General features: G+C 42.2%; 1 pseudogene; it reads left to right on the top strand.

Annotated features, from left to right (window-relative positions):
- Positions 1–9,026: 9,026 nt before the first annotated feature.
- On the top strand, positions 9,027–12,610 carry LOC108956656 (annotated as a pseudogene).
- The last annotated feature ends 4,353 nt before the right edge of the window (positions 12,611–16,963 follow it).

The following is a 16,963-nucleotide window of genomic DNA, read 5'->3' as shown; positions in this document are numbered from 1 at the left end:
ATGGCTTAACGGTCAAGATAGTCTTGGATTCTTGGGAGTAACCCTTACCGATCCTTGCCCATAACTCGAACCATTTTAACTGGAAGGGGAACACCTCGAACCTCTTCATGGTGGCTTCAACTTGGGAGATCATTAGAAGGAAGAAGTCTTGAGTATCCTGGCATGCGTTCATCTGGAATAACTCCATCACTCCAAGGTACCAAGTGAACCTGTGGCTTATTGCCAAACGCAGGCTTCCTACCCAAGCTCTATTATTATCTTATGGTAGAATTGAGAGCGCCTTGTGTCCTTTTTGCAATGAGGTGCCAGATTCTATAGATCACCTATTTTTTCGATGTCGCATCATTGTTGGCATTGCTTTTTTTTTGGGCCACAAGATGCAACCTTTTGTGGCGAAACAAGTCGTGGGGAGAGAACCTTAGTTGGGTCGCTTCCTTTCTTTCGAGCAAAGACTTCTATAAGTGCATTGCTTGTTTCTCTTTGGTGCCCTCTATTATCTTATTTGGAAGCATAGGAACAGCATCTTCTTTAGGGAACAAAACTTAGCTATTCTAGCGGTGAAGAATCACCTTTTCGAAGTCGTTAGAGACAAGGCCATCACTTTCAAGAATGTAGACGATACTTTTAGGAATAGGAGGTTGCAGCGTAGCTGGGGAATTGACTCGATTATCTTCTCTTCTGGTGATTTTGCTATTTCTGTTGGGCCGTAGCCTGTCTATTGCCTGCCTCATGGCTAGTATCTCGAACTGCGGCTCTTTGTTTGGTGGACGTGGTGTACTTATTGGCGGCTGTGTTGGCCACTCGAGGCCACTGCGGTCCTTCTCTATGGCTCTTCCCCTCTCGTCACTAGCGGATGCGGTCTTGCGGTTGTGGGCTCCTTCCACCCTTGTTTTGCCTAGTGCTGTTTTTTGCTAGGTTCCTTTTGCCTCGTTGTTTAGGCTATTCTTACTTGTTTCGTCCGCTTTGTTTGCGATCTACTATTTTACTGCTCCCTTCCATTCATTTTGACGTGTTGTCACTTTGAATGTAAGTTTTTGGCGCCGTTCCTTTTGTATAGTTTGGTTCAAAGCTCAAAATATCCTTACCTTTTACCCAAAAAAATAATTTCTGAGTATAAGAACGCGTTTGGTAACTATAAAAATTTCTACCCAGAAACGTAAATGCGTTTAGTAAACTTGTATAATTTTTTTGTTTCTTTTAATTTTTCGATATTTTTATTATATTTTTCTTTTTTCTTCTTTTGGCTTGCCACCGCCTTGGCCATGGCCGACAACCGACCGACGAGGGCCGGTGACCTCACGCCGCCCGGGCAAGAATGAGCCTCGCCGGTGACCCGCCTAGCCACCGAGGCCACCAAAGGAGGCTTGGCCTCGCCTGAGCGACGTGAGATCGACCCGCCGGTGGCCGGGCAAGCTCAACCTCGCTAGGGGCTGGCGACGCTCCGGCGAGATCACCGACCATGGCCGAGGCCGACTACCGCCAAAAGGAAGAAGAAGGAAAGAAAAAGAATAAGTAAAAGAAGAAGAAAAATAAGTGTTTTTGGAATTGTTCCTAATAAAAACAAGTTTTTTCTACTTGGTGTGCATGGAAACGTTTCTAAGAAACGCTTCCTAACACTTCGTACGGATTTTGTTCCTCGAACAAAAAGAACAGAAACGCGTTTGGTTGCGTTTCTTTTTTTTTTTTTTTTTGTTTCCGGAATAAAATAAGAACAGAAAAAAGAAACAACAATTTGTTGTTTCTTGTTCCAAAACAAAAACGAAGAAACGTTTCTTCTCTCTCTTCTTCTTCTCTTCTTCTTTCTTTCTTCTTTTTTTCTTCTTTTTTTTTCGCCGGTCACCGCCTCGGCCATGGTCGGCGATCCGGCGAGGCCGAGCCTCGCCGTGGCAAGGGCGAGGCCGCCGCCGAAAAAAGAAAAAATAAAAAGAAAGGAAAAAATGAAAAAAATTAAAAATGTTTAAAAATTAAAAGAAACAAAAAAGAATAAAATTTACCAAACGTGTTTCGTTCATTTTTTATTCCCTGACCAAACGTTACCAAATACATTCTTTGTTCAAAAATTGTTCCCTAACAAACACTTTTTTTTTTGTTTCGCTTTCGAACAAAAAAAGAACAAAAATATTACCATTCGCACCCATTGTTTCGTTTCCCGAACAAAAAGATAAATTTTTTGTTCCCTTTAATAAAAATGTAAATAAACATGTTTCTTTTTTTTTTTTATGTTCCCAAACAAAAGAATAGAAATTTGTGTTCGTGTTCTGAGGAACATAAACAAACAAGCCCTTAGTGCGAGACGCCATGTTTTCCTCCAATTCTAAGCAAGTTCATATACACAAGCATTTTAATATTTGACGTTAGCTTTTCCCATAAAAATATTTTTTATTTTAAAAAATTGAATAAAAACTATATACCCAAAACTCAATAACTATTCAACTCCAAAGTTGGATTTTTCTTCATTAGTAAAAGCAAATCGATATCTATGAATATAATTTAAGAATAGAATGAAATTATCTAGAGACCAAGTTATGGTAATAGCTTGAATTAGTCAATTAACCATCAAATAGAAAAAAAAAATATCAGCATTATGAATTTTAATTTTTAGAATGTAAATAACATATATTATTATATATGTTGGCCTTCCTTTTTCGTGCGAGAGACAAAATTTATATTTTCCCACAATATTATAGTGGGTGGTCTTTCCTAAGGGTGTGCAACGGAACCGTTCAAACCGAGAACCTACTGGACCGACCGAACTAGCCGATTTTGGGCGGTCCCCACAGCTAGTGGTCCAGCTCCCGATTCCTAATCTTGAACCGGTGGCCGACCAAACCAGACCGACTGCACTAAACCAACTTTTTTTTTAATATATAATTTTTATATATATAATATATAAAATATATAAACATTATAACTTATTGCAACCAAAATTGCAATTGAGGTGGCAACCTCTTATGTGGCCAAGAGACCATTAAAATTCTTCTTATTACTCTTTTATTTATAGAGAAAATCTACTTGTTAGTTTCATCTTCTACTCGATATGAGACTAAGGCTCCAAGAGACACAATGCGCTACAAGCCTCCGAGAGTCCCATGTTGACTAAACATTCAAAGAGCATAAGAGAGATTGTCTATGGCTGCGTTTGGGAGTAGCTTCTCAAGGCTACTTTGAAGCCCCAAGGATCTTTGAGCCAAGTATGGGGTGTTTGGCAAAGAATTTTCAAGGCCCTTTGAAAATGTCGCCAAGGGAAAGCCGAAAGCCCAAGGCAGTGGGAGGCTGCGCTGGGCTTTCAAAGATGCCGAAAATGCCGAGGGTGAGGGTTTAAAAAAAAAAATTTCTTCCCAAATTATCCTTGTTGTTTCTTCGTTTTTCCTTTTGCCCTCTCATCGTCTCATCTTCTTCGCGGAGACCTTGCTCGCGCTGCCCACCGTGCCGGCAGCCCTCGACCGCGCCAAAAGACCACCCGCACCGCACCCGAGCCGCCGACCACCGCGACGCCGCCTCGACCGCACAAAGACCACCCTCGCCGACGACCCTTCGGCGAGGGTCGCGTGACCCCGCCGAGAGGTCGCCGCGAGAACGCGACCGCGACCCATTTGGTCGCAGATCCGGGTCGCCGCCGCGACCTTGCGCCGCGACTGATGGGTTGCCGGCCGCGACCTTCAGCGACCTTCGCAGAGGTCGCGACGCAGACCGCGTCCGCCGCCGTGCTTCAGCGACCTCCGCGGAGGTCGCGACCTCGCGCGACCCATCCGGTCGCGACCTCGCGCCGCGACTGATGGGTCGCCGACCGCGACCTTCGCGGAGGTCACGACGCAGATCCGGTAGCGACTGATCTCGCGCCGCCGCCATGCCAGCGACCTCGCGGAGGTCGCGACCTCGCGCGACCCATCCGGTCGCAGATCGGTCGCGACCACGCCGCCGCAACCTTCACGCGCGACCGATGGGTCGCCGCGACCTCTCGCGCGCGGTGGGTCGCCGCCCGATCCGAGGTCGCCGGAGGTCGCCGGAGGTCGCCGCCACCCGCGAATGCCGCCCGCCTTTGCCGGTTTTCATTTTTTTTATTTTTCTTTTGATAATTTTTTTTTTTACAAAAGTCCTTTGTCCCCAAACGCCATTTTGCTCAAAGATATTTCACAAAGGGCTTTTAAATTATAATTTACCAAACACAGCTTTGCATTTTGAAAACACATTTAACTCAAAGATCTTTGCATTTTCCTAAAGGCTTTCCCCAAAAGTCTTTCCAAACGCACCCTATAAAACCTAAGCCAAACACATCCTTTAGCCAAATTACTCATGGCCTTCATGGTTAAAGTTATGTATGAGACACACGAAGTGTGATTGATATTCACACAAGTGAAGTTTGAATATATTGTATATGGAAACATGTGATTAATTTTTAATCGCCCGAAACCAAATCGGATTGATCATTTGCCTTTGGGCTGGAAAGACGGCCACTTTAATATAAAAAAGAGTTCTCATTTTGTTGGACCGACGATCCGAGCCCGATTGGCCCGGTCCGATTCTCAGTCCTAGGACCAAACGATCCTGTCCACAGTTCCCAATTTAGGGAACCGGGAACCGATCACCCTAGTCTTTCCTCGCTGCTTTCAAGTGTGTCCAGTCGCTCCTCTTCTGATTCGTCTCCGTTTGGAAAGCCAAAAAGGATAGGGGAGAAAGTGAAGGAAAAAGCAGCAAGAAAGTGAGAGAAAAAGACGAGAAAATCCCCTTAGAAAAATCATTCCGCCCCTCCTTTCAATTTCAGCTCTCAATTGGTCGGTCTGGTCTGGTCTGGTCTCCTAGGCAAAAACCCCCGGTTGAAGTGAGAGAAAAAGCAATGAGCATTCCTCTGCCCGCGAGGCACTTGCTGCCCCTCACCACCAACACCACCGTTGATTTTCCCTCCAAACCCTCGAGATCCTTCCACAGCAACGCTCCGATTGCCGGAGCTGATTTGAGCGTCTTCTTCACTTCAATCCTTCTCATTTTTGTGTCGGATGGCCTCGAAGGAAGAGACTCTCAATCTCCCAACAGACGGTAATAGTCTTTCCGCCGTTCCTAATTTGATGGTGTTTGCCGGATTTTGCGTTTCGGGTTTTGTTCGTTTGGGATGAGGGTTTTGTGGGCTTGAGCTTGTCTTATGTGCGTTGAATCTCAGGTTTTGAGATGGGATTGCTGGGGAGGGAACGGAATTTGATTTTGATTGATTATAATGATTTGTTGGTGGAGTTTTGGCCAAAAGAGTCATTTTGAGATCGGCTATCCCGGTGTGTTCTTTTGTGTGAGGTAGTCTTTATGTTAATCGCTTGGCTGCTTAAAGAATCAACTTGAGGGTTGCTATTTGGGTGAGGTTGTTTGATAAGGGGTGACTTGTGTTTTCACACAGTTGAGATTGAGTCACCGGAGAAGATGCTTCTTTTTGCCACCCCTTATTTCTTTACCAAATAATGGAATCTAATGAGCTGTCGTCTTTGGTGGTTGCTCTATATATAAGATTGTTGTGTGCTTTCGGTGGTATGTATAAGTCGTGATTTGGTCACATGAGGTATGCGTTACACCTATGTGTAGGATTGTGCTTCTCGTTACTAGCAAATGGAAGTTCTAAGAAAATTAAAAGGAAGGACGGCATGGCTCTTGCATCTTAATTATTCTCAATGGATTCTGGTTTAATTACTGGGTTTCTTGTCCGTAGTTTTCGGGCAGGGGCTTCTAACTTAACTGTGTAAATTATGACAACTTTGCATTTCTTCATTTCTTCATCCGTCGAATTTGAGTTTCTTTTTAGGACATTGAATAGCCAACTCATATTCTAGTAAAAGTTACTGAGATTTTATTGTTATCTTTATGAGATGTTCTTCACTGCTACCTTTTAGAAATGATTAGCATCTGTGTTCAAGAATACTGAGAAGACTAAGGCTGCTTCGGGTCAAAAGGGGAAAGAAAGAAAGAAGACTCAGGTTTATAATCATTTGCTAGATGTAAAAAGAAAAGAACGTAGTGACTGCACATAGGATTGTTCCTAAACAGTTGTGAACTTCCACATGAGCTTATGACCTACAATTTTCTTGTATGACCAATTGTTTGGGCTGTTGGTTTTCACTAATGACTTACTAGCAGGGGCTCTGTTTTTATGTACTGGTATAGTGGCTTTGTGGGATTATGAGAAGGGATCAACATGTCAAAAATTCAGACTTCAGAGAGGAGAGTGAAATGCAGATGCTCAGTTCCGAGGATGATGCTGGCACTCAAATTCTAACTCAAGCTCAATCTCTCGTGGAAGGATCTGGTGTTGTCGTAGCATCAGAATACAAACCAGTTCCCGAAGTTGATTATTTGCAGGTCAGTAGTTTCCATTCAGTAGTGCACATGATGTATTAATAATTCCTCTTTTTGGTTAGCTCCTTCCTTTTCCAAATCTTTTTTGCTATGTGAATTATTATATCATAGCAGCAGATGCTTTTTTGGGTAAGTGGCCTGTCTCCTGTAACATGCTAATGATTTTTTCGCATTTGATCCTTCTCTTTTTATTTTTGTGATCCTTTTCTTTTATTGATTCTAAAGCGCGGCAAGATTTTGATTTTTTTTTTTTTTGGAGATTGTTGTATCATGTGAAAATTTATCTTCCTGGAGAGAAGGCTGAAATTCGAATTGGACTGATATAAGCTGAGAGCCCAAGCTTCTCCTTTCTAGATTTATTACTAGATGAGAAGTGGACATTGAATATCTCAATTGCGAAATTCCTTGTTTTTTCTGTGCAATTATTCAGCTTCTGTTGAGAGATTTTGTGATAGTGAGTGAGATGCCATGTTGGGCCAGTAGGGTTGTGAAAAATCATTGGAAGAAAGAAACGACTGAGCAATTTGTATTATATTTTGAAATCTTGTTTCCTGATGTGAATAACATTGCTAGTATCACTCCCAGTTGGAGTGTTTTTTTTTTTGGAACAATTCCGATTTAAAATTGTACGAAGAAAAGGGGATGTGACTTAACTGAAGACAACCTTGTCCCAAGTAAGATCAGGAACATTGTCCTAAAGGCTTCAACGGAGAGGTCCAAAATGACCTTAAAAGTATGCTAATTCAAGTGACATTTGCCAAATGCACGCGGACTTAAAACCCAACTTTAGAATAGAGTTAAAGATTACACTATCTTTGGAGCATTCAAGTTCATGGAGGCATGTGCTTTGTCATGTAGATAAAGTTTTGGTTTGGTTCATGAGGAATCATCAGCTGCTCTAAAAGAGTCTTAGTAGGATTCTTCTTGATATACTTTCTTGCCTCTTTCTTTCCAATTGAGGCAAAAAGCAAGGAGAGAAATTATCTTGATTATTTCTTCTTTCTTGAGCAATCCCAGGCCCATAGTTACACTTGTACTGTTTATCTTGCACCATTCTTCCTCTGTATCTCTTCACTTATTATATTGTTGCACTGTTCCTATCTTTCATTCTTTCTTTCTCTCTCCATCTTGGTTTCCTTCTCTTCTTGGCCAACTTTTGCCTCTCTAATTTCCTTTTGAGATATGTGTCAATAGAACGGTGAGGATTTCTTGTTTGATTTGGATATAAGATATTTTTAGTTCAAGTCGTGTAGAACATATATGCACTATCTTAAATGTATGGTATGCTTGGCACCCTGTCCACTCCATTTTCTACTTTTGTGGCCTGGAAGTCAAAGCACCATTTGTGACTGACAGAATCTTAGTGGCTTAAATCAACAAAAGACAGGCTGTAGTGTTAGTGGGCCACTGGAGGTCATCAGGTTTGTTGGGAAATGGTGTTAGTTCCATGTAAAGCACTCTTGGTCTCGGAGGATTTAACAAATTGTTAAACGATAAGTACATGCAGACATCAATAAATATCTTTATTTATCTCTCTATATGTATATACATGCCTATTACTTAAAACAATTCCTTAAATGTTTTGAATTTACTCTGCTTTGAGGAGTAGGTTTTAAAATTAGAAGAAAATTAAGTTTATGCTTTTTCCATTGTTTCAGAAACAGAATTTGAGAATATCTTCAATTAGCCTATTGCAACTTTTGAGGCAGAGTCTATAGAGATCAAATCCAGTTTCCTAGCTTCAAAAGAGACATGTGGTTGCTAAAATTTGTTGGGAGTTAACTAGGAAGTGTTTTGGGTACCCTGCATAGGGTCATCCAAGATTCAGGACTCATGTAGGTTGGAGCTTGGGTTCCCGGTCACTTCTACCTACTTTAATTTATCACAAGGGCCAAGTATTGTGCCCTTGCTTGCTAGTTTCTGACATAGAATTATTCACATGATAAAGGTTCTATTTCTAAACATGAGTCTCTGAATGTGGTGTTTGCTATGTTCTGCGACAAATTCTTGATCTAATTAGAAATCCTATAGTCAAGGTTTGACATCTAGAATTTGAATTTTTGCTACCAAATTTCCTGAATCTAGCTCCTATTTTTTTTTTCCGAAGTTTATTTCACACATTCTTTAAGCAATTTAATAAGTGGAGTTCAGAATTTATTCTGAAGTGATTCTCTTCTTTGGCAAAGACTGATGGAAAGAGTTTTGTGGTGGTGACTTAGACGACAGAACCAGTGGGCTGGTTTATGGACTCAATCAAATTACGCTCACTTGCATTAACTGATGTACATACTATTCCATTGTGTATTTCCTTGCTCTTTGACTGAGTTATTCTACTGCAAGTACTTGCATTATCAACTCTCTCTTATTCCTATGTTATTGAACTCACTAAAATGATTCATTTTTGCAAGAGTTATTGGCCATTCAACAGCATGGCCCTCGAGCTATTGGCTTCTTTGGGACAAGAAACATGGGATCCATGCATCAGGAACTAACTGAGATGCTGTGAATGTGATACGAGTCGTTTTATATTGCATTTGACTGCTGACATCTTGTGAAGTTGTATCTCTATTGTTTAAGAGGCAGATACTTAATACTATAGCTTGACCTTTTTGACTTTAGGTTGAGGATGAATACCTGTCTACAGGTGCTTTGTTGATTCTATCTGTCTAATTTTTGAACTTACGTCACAGATGGAATCTTTCTAAAGTTTGTTTTGTATTCTCTGCCAGGTTGAGCATCCTGTGACTGAGATGATTGTCGGTCAAGACCTTGTTGAGTGGCAAATTCGTGTTGCCAATGGTGAACCCCTTCCCATTGATCAGTCAGAGGTTCCATGGTTAGGTCTGTGATTTTTTCCGTAAAGTCATACCAAAGTACTTCCTACATGTTCTCTGGATATGTGTTCATTATGGACTTGTACTGATGTAGTTGAACACTAGATGACTTATGCAATGCACTTTGGATAATGGGCCTGTGCACGTGTGTAAGTGCGTGCAGGCACATGTGTTCAGAGATTTGATTATGGAGATATATGTAAAATACGTCCCTCTTCTGCTTTTTCGTTTGGAGGGGTTGCAAGTAGGTAAGGATTGCAGGGAAGAAAAAGTAGTTTATTTCTAAGTGAAATGTTCATTATGTTTTTCTTTTAAATGGCCTATTATATGGCAGCATATTGCCATTTGTTTTTTGGCAAGTAGAAGCACAATTGGCTTTGGTAAATAGTTTAGATGTTCTCTATAAACAGTTGTCCTCCTTTTTTATAAACTTTGACAGAGGAATATATATTCAGAATAATATACATGCTATCTTCTTATTCATATTCTTGATGACAGGTCATGCATTTGAAGCCAGAATATATGCTGAAAATGTTCCTAAAGGATTTATTCCAGCGACTGGAGTCCTTCATCACTATCGTCCTGTTCCAGGCACATCAAGTGGTCAGTTACATCAGGAGATCTAGCTAAATTTCCATCAGATAATTTCACATTGTTTGAAGATCCCTCTTCTTCTTTTGGAATGAAGAATTGTAATGCCTATAAGGATTTTCCTTTAAGAAACTCTTCCCTGTCTTGTGCTTTTGAAAAGCTTTGATAGTGCTGAGTTGGCCATAATGTGCTGGATATGTCATCTAGCGGTGAGGGTCGATACTGGAGTTGAGGAAGGAGACACTGTTAGCATGCATTATGATCCTATGATTGCGAAGCTTGTTGTATGGGGAGAAAGCCGGAGTGCAGCACTGGTTAAACTGAAGGATAGCTTGTCAAAGTTTCAGGTATCTGTTATGAAGATATCAGTTCTTAGATAAGAGCAAAGCACTTATAATGATTCTTTTGAACTATCAAATTTATGTACATGGATCGCTAGTTTGATAGGTCTTCGGGCTTGACTAAACTTTCCTTCTTGAGTTGTCCTATGGCATTGCAAAATTAAATGAAGCACAATAATGAAACACATCCATGACATGATGAGGGCTATCCTTCTGATGATGACTACTTCAGAATTTAATTTGACTTAATTGTTTGAGATTTTTTATCGTTTCCTCCTTTAGAAGTTTCTTTTGCTTTAGTCTCAGATGATCGACTTTGACAGGTTGCAGGCCTTCCAACCAATATAAATTTTCTCAGAAAGCTTGCTAATCATTGGGCATTTGAGGATGGAAATGTGGAAACTCATTTTATTGAGCACTTTAAAGATGACCTCTTTGATGATTCCTGTCATGAAAACGAGGCATATGAGGAGGCTATATATGGTGCAGCCCTGGTTTCTGCATGCATTTGCAATAAGGAACATTCAAATTTTAGAGAAGGTTTTCCTGGTGAGTTCAATGTGCTATGTGATTGTATTGTCTTTCATTCTTTCTTAGTAATTCCTTGTAATGTGAAATTTCTCTTTGTTCGGGAGGCAATGGATTAAACTCCATATGGTATGCTAATCCCCCTTTTTGAGTCAATCACTGTGCAAAGCGTGTCTTTGAATTTCAGTGGAATGACGATTATGATAGCACTGGCTCAAAACCGCTGGTGCTTTCTCTTACTTATCAGGCTGATGGGCAATATGATATCGAGGTACTTTCCCATCTGCGGTAAGTTAAATATTATAATTAACTGTAAAACCACTCCAAAAATTTATTGCGGTTCTTTGTTCCAGCATTATAGTTTATTATGAATTTTCAATTGTTACCGACAAATCAAGCATCATTTGCATAGCTCATGATGCTCTTCATCTTCTACCTGAAGGAGAAGGTAATTCCTTGGGCTTTCATGTCAAAGTGACATACCCAGGCAACCATGTTTTTAGAGTTCAAGTCGATGGTGTCAGTATTCAAGTTAGTTTAGCAACCTACGAGAAGGTATAATTCTGTTCTGACTGTACTTTTTGCCTGTGCTATCTTGTGTAGTTGCATATCAAAATTCTTATTGGGGAGAAAAATCATATGCCCCAAATTAGATGGTTGTGGTGTGTTCCTGTAAGTACTTTATCTGTAAAGATGGCACTAAACCCATCATTTAAGTCTCCACCCACAATAATTGGTTCACCATGCTTTTCTTAACTATAATTTTCCAAATTTCACATTTAGTTTTCTTTTTCTTTTTCTTATAGAAGCCAGTTGGGAGGCCGCATTATCAATGAGCATTTGTTGCCAAATAAAGTTACAAGAGTAAAAGAAAATAAAAAACAACACTAAGCAAGAAAAAAGCCATTCACTTGCAAACGAAAATTATGAATGCCTCAAATAATTTGAATTTAGTATAGATAAAGAATATTCTTAACTAATCTTCTTTACCAAAAAAAAAGAATATTCTTAACTAATCTTAGGAAGTCTTCTGAGTTTAGTTCTATCAGCAGGATGGGTAAGCTTAGTCCCAATTGTTTTCTGCATTTTAGACCATCATTAAATGCTTAAATACATGTCTAGCGAGTATGTATTTCCTTATGAAAGATTGAGTCAAGTCATACTTACTCGTACTCAACAAAACCATAAAACTTGGGGTGTCACATCTTTGTCTTCGGGATGCACAGTTTGGCATAATTTTTTAGTCAGCTAGTCTTGACATGGTATTTCATGTGAACAAGATTGAGCTCATATTCTAGTTGATTATCTATGCTTTACTTTGGTTTATATGACTTAAGCTCCAAATCATGATCAAAGTCTGAAACTTTGTAGAGGGATGGTCAATGTCCTGTCTTACCTGTGAGTTTGGGAGTAATTGATTAGATGCTCCATCCTCTTCCGTTAATGAAGAATTTTTATTTTGGCAGGATTTGGATAAGCATATTCATATCTGGCACGGGTCTAAACATCATCATTTCAGACAGAAACTGGGACAGCCATTGTTCAACAACGACGACAGCCAACACAAGCCCAGTTTTGAGATGGCATCACATCCACAGGGAACGGTAGTGGCCCCAATGGCAGGGTTAGTGGTTAAGGTCCTGGCGAAGGATGGGATGCGGGTGGAGGAAGGTCCACCTATATTGGTTTTAGAAGCAATGAAAATGGAGGTACATGGCAATGCTTGATTCACCTGCTATATTTCACCTTCATGTTCCCCTGTATGGAAGAACTGAAAGTTTCTGTAGGTCACAGCATGTTGTCAAAGCACCGTCTGCTGGGTATGTTCATGGACTTGCCGTAATGGCTGGTCAACAGGTTCCTGACAGTAGTGTTCTCTTCAGCATCAAGGTTAGCAATTTCTTTACAACGAACTTTTTCAACGAATCAACAAATCTAAATGAAGATTGGTTGACTATTTCTCCTGATGTTACTCACAGGTAGTATCCAGACCAGAAAGAATAATTCAAAATAAAACATATCAGTGGGCGTGACAAATTGTTACGACGACGGTGACTGTTTGTGGCTTAGTGGCATCGCTGCTGGTTAAACTTGAGATGGTGCTCATTTGCAACAAGGAGTGGAAGTTCACTCAATGCCGGCGAGGAAAGGCAGTCACTAAAATGTATATGTTATTCGTTACATTGTATATTTACACAGCCAAATGCACAATTTCTGCTCTCGTCTATTGGCGGAGTCAATCAGACCTGTAAAACATGTACATTTTTCGGGATTCATCGGCAGACGTTCAAATGTATTGGATGACTTTCGTCCTATGAACTTATGTCCTAGTTTTCTCTGCTACTCCTAGGGGATGGACGTATCATAGTAGTTCTAAGGGTAGTTCTCTTGCAGGTTGGTTAATCTAAATCTAGCTAGTTTATGCAAGGGTTAAGCTACGTCGCTGATCAGAGTGGTATAATGAATACGTCTTTTTATCTAAGTATGAATCCAATGGATAAAACAAAGATAAAAAGGGAGAGAGGCTTGTAAGGCTAATCGGTTCTTGGTTCGTTCTAATTCAACGGAATTGGTCAAAAACGAAGTGAAAGAAAAAAGGTTCTTGAGGAATTCCTTTGTATTCACTTTGCTTAGATATGTATTCTTTACATGTAGTTATATTCGAAAGTGTAAACAAGCAAAAGAAAATGCAAAGATACAAAATCGTTTGAGTGGATATGCAAATCCGAACTCTTCTATCCACACGTCGCATGAAAGCATCATCCTCCCTTCAGACCATCTCCTTCCATGGGCGATCCTGCCTTTTCTCCACCGGGTCGCTCCCAAAACCCTACCTTTCCGCGCCGGCCCGAGTGGCGCCGGACCCGGAGAAGGCGGCGGGGGAGAGGGAGCGGGTCCTGGGAGCCCTGCTTTCGGAGGAGGCAGTGGCGGAGCTCGTGGAGCGGTATCGGCACAGCGATTGCAATCGCCAGATTAATCTGGGTAAGAGTGCGTGTTTCGTCCTTTCTCTGTAGTTATAATTCTGATGATCCCTGAGGCCCCCAAATGATGAGATGAGCTTCTGCTAAGTGTGATTGTAGAATTTTTGTGAAAATTTCTGTGTTGATGCATGAAATCAACCTGTTTTTGGATTTTTTTTTTTTGGTAAGTTTTGATTTTTCTTGATTGGCTTGGCTACTCATTATTATAGCTGTGGGCGAGCTCGAGGTCCATTGGCCATGACTCGTTCGTCAGCAGGGCTTCAGATCCGGACTGATTGGGTCATGCTCGGGAAGAAAGCATGACTTCCGCTCCCTCTGCTTTAGATTTAAACTGAAGTTGTGCTTTCTTCAACAGTGGATGGTACTGAAGGCATAGCTCCCAGATCTGAAGCTGCCTGCAGATTTGGCATGATTGCTCGTGCATGGCCGTGATGGGCAAGGTCGAGATCCCGAAGACCAGGGAGCTCACATGTCTCGACGGCCATGGACGCCTGAACTCGATGGATCAACGCCGACGATTCGGCCATGGACGGGCCAGATTCGAGATCTAGAGAACGAAAAGACGAAGAAAACAGGCTCGGCTTGAACGCAGTGGCGGTCGGCCTGTTCACGGCGCCGGCGACTCCGCGGGTGCAACGGCCGAGGAGGAGAGGAGGAAGAGAGAGGAGAGGCGAAGGGGAGAGAAGATCTTCACTTGATTTGGATGACATGGACATGTCAACACGTGTCAAGATTTGATTGGATATGAGTAAAAAAAGTGACGTGGTGGTCCATCCACATCCACAGTCTACTGGAAAATATCGAGTCTTTACATTCTCACTGATTACCGCATCCCTCGCACGAGGTGGATAATCTAATCTACAGTATCGTCTCCTCCTCCTAGGAAGAGAAAATATCGAGTCTACTCCTACATATACGGTCCACCTCAGTCTTCTCACCCGTCTCCACTTTCTCCTCCGTCTCCGGCCACATCGAGCCTAACCTCTCCGTCTCTCTCCGCCATCGCCACCGGAGGAGTTACCAATGCCGAGTCCAAGGAGAGAGCTGGCGGGCGGAGTTGCAGATCTGCAAGTCGAACACCGTCGCTGGCGGCCCTGGACGGGCCGCTGTCACCGGAGCCACGGTTGCAGATCTGGAAGTCCTTTCCGGGGGTGTGTTGGTGGGGGGCACCCTGTAGGATATCTGGGGCCGTGTCAACCTGAACTGATTCCCTATTCTGGGGCGCTTCAGCGTTCACATGCTGGCGAGTAAGAGGCAAGAGTGGCGGGGCTGCCGGTTGGCCGGGACGGAACACGTGGACGAAAACATACAAGAGGACCATGGAAAGCAACACTAATGACAAAAGATAAGGGAAAGAGTGAAAGGGCCTCCGGACCAACAACGACACGAGGGACGCCGCCGAGAGTGCGGCGGCGAGCATCATGAGGATGTGCAACGCTTGGGCACAACGATCGGGAGCCAACGACAGGTGGGCAACGAGGGCCAGTGAGCAATAGAACAGAAGAGAGAAGACGGCGAGAGAGGTGGCGAGTGGGTGGGATTCGAATGGTGATGCTTTCCTTGGAATTTCACCTCGACGAGGTTGATCAACCCGCTAATAAGAAAGGCGACAATGCTGTGGAGGGCAAGGAGGTCAGGGGACCCTCGGGCGTTTGTGTGGGGAGGACCGCCGGTCGGCATCGTGCCGGGCTTCTGGAGGATCTCGTAGTGCTATGTGGAGAAAGAGAGAGATAACTAAGGGGTTTTATAATCATCTCCTTTGCCGAAGCAGAAGCAGTGGGATCACCGAAATGGGGGTTTTCCTTTAGCATGGTTTTTATCTTTTTGGTGGTTGGGGTATGACAAAGGGGGATTTGAAAAGGTGGAATGCCTAAGATCGACGTGGTACTTGAAGATAGGGTGGCCTACCGTCCTGGACCCACTTTCCCCCTGTGGGAAAAGCCCCCGAATATAAAAGCCCCGTCCTGGGCTCACTTTCCCCCTCGGGGGGCAGCCTGCTTGAGGTCCCTTGCCATGATTGGAGCTTTTTAAAGTCTTGCTCACGACTAAAATGGGGGTTTTTCTATAGCAGGTTTTTGTTTTTGGGGGTTGGGGTATGACAAAGGGGATTTGAAAAGGTGGAATGCCTAAGATTGACGTGGTACTTGAAGATAGGGTGGCCTACCGTCCTGGACCCACTTTCCCCCTGTGGGAAAAGCCCCCGAAGATAAAAGCCCCGTCCTGGGCTCACTTTCCCCTCGGGGGCAGCCTGCTTGAGGTCCCTTGCCATGATTGGAGCTTTTTAAAGTCTTGCTCACGACTAAAATGGGGTTTTCCTATAGCAGGTTTTTGTTTTTGGGGGTTGGGGTATGACAAAGGGGGATTTGAAAAGGTGGAATGCCTAAGATTGACGTGGTACTTGAAGATAGCATGGTTTTTGTTTTCTTGGGGGTTGGGAAGTGGGATTTGAAAAGGTGGAATGCCTTAGATTGACAGGGACGCCAAGATAGGGTGGAATTCCTTTGGTGGGAAAGCTAAAAGCCGTCAAAGGATCAAGGCAATTTCTGGGTATCGACCTACATACCTTTTAACATTTTTTTTCTGGTCCGACCCTATGGCTGGTGAAAGGACAAGAGTAAATATTACGTACGATCGTGTGCTCCAACGCGGCAAACAAAAATGTGATAGGAAGGGAACACGTGTCCTCGTAGGACCCACAATTTAGAGAGAAAAAGAGGCACCAATTTGAGGGTAGGCTGTTAACACGGTTTTGTGAATTTAATATTCAAACAGTAAAACGAAAGAAAATCAGCATGCTTTGGGATGAATTATCATAATCTCAATGTGATTTACTAACCAGATGAAAAAATAATTTAACGTAGGTCAATCAAAATAATTTGTCCTCTGAAGATATATAGAAGTCGACACATTAGAATGCTTTCTTCTCTCATCTCCTGGAATTTATAGGTAGAATTCCTTCTCTCACGAAGTAATCAAATAGTGTTTAAATATGACTTTGCAATTGTCTCTTTGCTAGCTCACAGTTATCAGTAGTACTTGCATGTTTTTATATAACATTGCTTGTATGGTGTTTCCGTGGGATGCAATGCAAAAGAGAAGGTTTACATTAGGCTATCCTAATTTTTTTTTGCAGATTATTCGATATGTCCATGTTTTGCTATTGTGGCCTAAAATGTCCTCTACGAACGGCAAGGTCGAAGGACAACCAAAGGAGAAGATACCACGGCTGCCCAAAATACAACCATTACAAAAGAGGAGAAAGTTGTAATTATTTTGTTTGAGTTGATAAGGAAATTAGTCAATTCGTAAGGAGTGTGTCAAATAGTTTTTGCCAAAGTAATGTCGAGCAAAAACA

The sequence above is a fragment of the Eucalyptus grandis genome, chromosome 8 (assembly GCF_016545825.1).
Source record: "Eucalyptus grandis isolate ANBG69807.140 chromosome 8, ASM1654582v1, whole genome shotgun sequence".
NCBI lineage: Eukaryota > Viridiplantae > Streptophyta > Magnoliopsida > Myrtales > Myrtaceae > Eucalyptus > Eucalyptus grandis.
The sequence above is the reverse complement of the archived record's forward strand: the minus strand, read 5'-3'. Positions and strand labels throughout refer to the sequence as shown.